General features: G+C 25.7%; 1 protein-coding gene across 8 annotated transcripts in view; it reads left to right on the plus strand.

Moving 5' to 3' along the window:
• The window catches only part of LOC117179349 (nuclear receptor coactivator 3-like), a 316,751-nt gene that overhangs the window by 274,742 nt on the left and 37,002 nt on the right, over positions 1-5,007 (plus strand). The gene's annotated exons all lie outside the window — the stretch shown is intronic.

Genomic DNA, 5,007 nt, shown 5'->3' on the forward strand with positions numbered 1-5,007 from the left:
AAAATAACTTCAAAATAATATATTCATACGCTAAGGCTTTTATTAAATTTCAAATATTATTTCAGTCTAAAATATTCCATTTTTAAACCATTCAATTTGAAATTTTTTAATTAAGAAAAATAAAAATTACTTAATATTTAGAAATATCTGACTGTTTATTTAAAATCAATAATTGTAGTTAAATATTAAAAACTAAATTTTAAACTTTACATTTTAATTGTTCTATTAAAAAAAATGAATATGTAAGTCAAATTTTTGAACTACGATATATTAATAACAATAACATATTATTCTTAACAAAATTCAAGGAAGTTGAAGAAATATTTAGAAGTTTTGAAAAAATTGAAATTCAATTAAAAATTTGAAATTATTTGAAATAATTCAAACAAAGTGTGTGCGTGTACCGCCAAAATATAGATTTTGGCAGATTTCGAAAAAAAATATTATTTTAAGAAGTTAATTTTGAGTGATTATTCAAAACGATTTAGAAAGATTTACAATATTATCAAAAATGAATGTGGAAGATTTTAAGGAAATTTGTTTAATTTGGCAGAATTTAAAAAGATATTTAGAAAAGATTGAATTCATTTTAAAGGATGTTTAGAAGTTCTGAAATAATTTCAAAAATAATTTAAAAATTGAGAACAAAAATGTAAACAACATGCATATGTTTCAAGATTTTCAAATTAAAATTTCTAAACCATTTTAAATTGAAATAATTTCACTTTTAATTTAAAAAGTGTTCAGTTTAAAAAAAAAACACAATCGTGCAATTTTTCATGTTTCTGGCTTAAAATTGCTTTAAATGATATAATTTTGAAACCAAATTTAATTCATTGATTGATTCTTCAATTCAGACTTTAGAGCATTGAAAATTATAACGTGGAATTATATATTTAGAACTGAATCTGAGTCTTTGAACTCTAAAATTAATTTTAAAAGTTTGAAATTCAGGAGTTCTACTGAGAGTATTTACATTTGCAGCTCAGTTTTTATTAATTCAAATGGAAAAATTTTTAGCTTTAGAGTTCGATTCTTTAAATTTCATTGACCGGGAAAAATATTTGGTTTAAAATGTACCTTTTTAACTGAAAATTTAACTGCTCAATTTTTACTTGAACATATATCTTTTTTAGTTGAACATTCATTTTTTTGGGGATTTGATATTCAACTATTGGTGTTGATTATGCATAATTTTATTTGAAAATTGATCAGTTTGTTTGAAAATGTTTTTTTTTTGAAATTCAATTATTTGGTTAAAGATTTGTATTTTTTAGTTGAAAATATTCATTATTTTTGTTAAAAATTCATTAATTTGATTTAAAATTTGTTTGTTTTTTTGTGGACAATTTTCTTAACTGAAAATTAACTATTCCATTTTATGTTGAAAATTGATATTTTTCAGTTCGATTTGGTTGAAAATTCATCTTTTTTCGTTGAGAATTCAACTGTTTGTTCAACAGGGGAAATAGGGTGATGTTTCACGAAAATAGGGAAATAAAAATTCATTGCACAAACAACTAATTTAGTCGAATTTTTTAGAAACCCGTTAACTTGAAAACCGAAAAGATCATTATAAATGAAAACGATAACTTTGCAACCAAGAAGTTTTTAATTTTCAACGACTGAAAAATTCATTTTTAACCAAATAGTTTAATTTTCAAGTCAGAAAGATGAATTTTTTTTAGAAGGCATTCGAATTAAAAAAAAAACAAGTTGAATTTTTAACAAAAAAAGTTAATTTTCAACCAAGGAAGGACTTTTTTACAAAAAAAAAAAAGGATTTTCAATCCAAAAAGATGAATTTTTAAAGAAAAATATAATAGTTGATATTTCAAACAAAATATATTTTTTTTATTTTATATAAACAACATTTAAATTTTGTGGAAAAAGGACAAAACAACAAAATAGTTCAATTCATAACCAAACAGATGAATTTCAGGCAAATAAATGAATTTTTAACAAAGTAATTCAATTTTCAACCAATTAGTTGAATTCCTAATAAAAAAATTATTCTAAATGAAAACCAGTGAAATTTATTTTTAAAAAGCTAATTTTTAACAAAATAGTTGTAGTTTCAACCCATAAATATGAATTTTATTTCAAGGAAAAAAAATTAACGGGAAAATGTGTATTTTCAACCTAAAAAAAGACAAATTTTCAATAAAATTGGTACATTTTCAAGCCGAGATGGATTTCCAACTAAAGTGATGAATCTTAAATAATAACAAAAAAATGTAATAAAGTAGTTGAATTTTTAGCCATATTATTGAATTTCAACCAAAAAGGATGAATTATCAACAAAAAGTGTGATAATTGACACTTCAACAAAAAATATTTTTATTTTAAATTAAAAAAATGTGTATTCATAAAAAAAGACGTATTTTCAACATAGTAAATCAACTTTTAACCAAATAGTTGAATTTTCCAACAAGCAAAAAAACATTTCAATTCGAAAGTATGAATTTTCAAAGAATAATTAATTTGTAACTAAAAATTGGAGCATATGATATTCCAACCATAAATTATTCTTATTGTAAATTAAAAAAATTTGAATTTCTCAAAAAAGATGAATTTTACACAAAATAGTCAGGTTTTTCATCAGAGATGAATTTATTATACCAATTACTTGCATGTTTAAAAAAATGTTCTTTCTCTCACAAGAGATGAATTGAAGGGCTGTATGCAATAACCACCTTAGTGCTCGAACACGGGGAGAAGTATTGTCCGCGGAGCAAATTTGGAAGATTGTTCAAATTTGATTTTTGACAGTCGATACTTTTAGAGAATTTTATTGCTCATCTTTTTTGTATGGCAATAAAATTTCTACGTTGTTTAGTTTTTATGTTATTTAAGGAAAACTACATTTTTCACCGAAATAATATTTAACACCTTCTTGCGCTTAACTCGCCAGATCTTCGCCGCAAAGTGATATGTTTTCTTGAAAATTTTATGTAACATTCTTGAACATACTCTGCGACTGTTAAAGTGATCACGAATTTTAAAAAACATTTTAAGGGCCGTGTAGTGAATTAAAAAATATATTTTCTTCGGAATCTTGGATGCATACATACAAACGAAAATGTTGTGTGAGGAAGTTTCGAATTTTGAAAACTTACAGTGAGAAACATGTTCCTTGGGGATCAAAGAAGTTTTGTCAAAAAGTTTTAGATCTTCAGTCATGAGGGGAAAAAAGTGAGGGCCATGTGAACATTATGTACGGCGTGCTGCGTTCGACTCGGTTCGAGAAAACATAGGGCAGCGGTGTAAATTCACTATTAAATTAAATTCATATTAATAATGTACTTAAAATGTTTTACTAAATATAATTTAAAAACAGACTTCAGGTTTTTAAACAGTTTTAGCTGTTCAACAAATCTTTTTTTTTTAAATTAAATAGAACTAGAAAACAACAAAATAAAAATTAAAAGCACTTTTGTTATTTGAATACATAGTGATAGTGCACAAAAATGCTTAATCGAATAAAGAATAAAGACAAAGTGTATTTTTTGCGTCATCTTGTAGCTTATAAAATTTGATGAGAAATTATGTACATACAAAACTATATACATCATATTAAAATCCAATCATTCTTTCGAAAGTTATAAACTGAATATTTATGAAATTGCTAGACACAGTTTTTAGAAAATCTGAAAACATGACACCTAGAGCTTTAATCGTATTCATATTTTCCGAGCTCATGAAGTAAATGTTGTAATGTCTCATAACTAATATAACTTAATTTTTTTCTTTTTATAAAAATTAATATACCTTCAGGAAATTTGAGCAAAATTTTAATAAAATACAATATTTCAGTTGGTTGTTTCTGAACTAAAAAGCACTATTTTCATCAGGCGATTTCTTCACGAGAACTAAAATTACAGTAAGTTATTCAAATTCAAAAAGTGAAAATAAGATAAATTGTTTTAGTTGTGCCAATATTGAGTTTTCCCAATAAATCACTTAATAAATATTAGTCAAACAATGTTTTTAGCACAATATTCTTGCATGAAAATAATTGAAGTACAAACGATAAATGCTAGCATTCATAATAACTAATAATTTTCAGTAACTTTTGACAGACTTAAGTTGAAGTAAAAAATAAAAAATATGGTATCTTTATTTAAGTTCACCATCTAAACATAAACTAACCTTATTTCTGCAAGGTTTTGCAACATTTCGCTGCCATGTTTCTTCATTTTTTGGCTTTTCCGCCCTCTTGTTGATTGAGTAGTTGGCATATTATGTATTTTGATCTTCAGAACGATAGATAATATGCTTCCTCTAAAGCCACTTGCAGAATACTGACTTTAGAAAAGTTTTGAGTAGAAAACTTTCTTGATAAACAACATTTTCCAAATTTTTTGTTCGAACGAGAGAAACCATCCATTTGTTTAAAGTCGTGTACCGTTGCTCCATGTTTTCTCGATCCGAATCGAACGCAGCAGCCGTACATAATTTTCACTCCTCACTTTTTTCGCCGAATGACTAAAGATTTAAAACTTTTTGGAAAAACTTCTTTGATACCTGAGGAACATTTTTTTCACTGTAAGTTTTCAAAATTCAAAACTTCCTCACACAACATTTTCGTTTGTATGTATGCACCCAAGATTTCGAAGAAAATATATTCTTAATTTTACCAGACGGCCCTGAAATATTTTTTAAAGTTCGTGATCACTCTAACAGTTGTAGAGTATGTTCAAGAATGTTGCATAACATTTTCAAGAAAAAATATCACTTCCCGGCGAAGATCTGGCGAGTTAAACGCAAAAAGGTATTGCATTATATTTCGGTGAAAAATTTAGTTTCCCGTAAATAATATAAAAACTAAACAACGTAGAAATTTTATTGCCATACAAAAAAGATGCGCAATAAAATTCTCTACAAGTATCGACTGTCAAAAATGAGGGGCTATTCAGTCCCAAGAATCATGTAACCCCACCTCTTGAAATCGATTTCGAATCGCATGAAATTATATGAAATCATGAAATCATTGAAATCATTTTT

This window comes from Belonocnema kinseyi, chromosome 9 (genome assembly GCF_010883055.1).
Source record: "Belonocnema kinseyi isolate 2016_QV_RU_SX_M_011 chromosome 9, B_treatae_v1, whole genome shotgun sequence".
Classification (NCBI taxonomy): Eukaryota; Metazoa; Arthropoda; class Insecta; order Hymenoptera; family Cynipidae; genus Belonocnema; species Belonocnema kinseyi.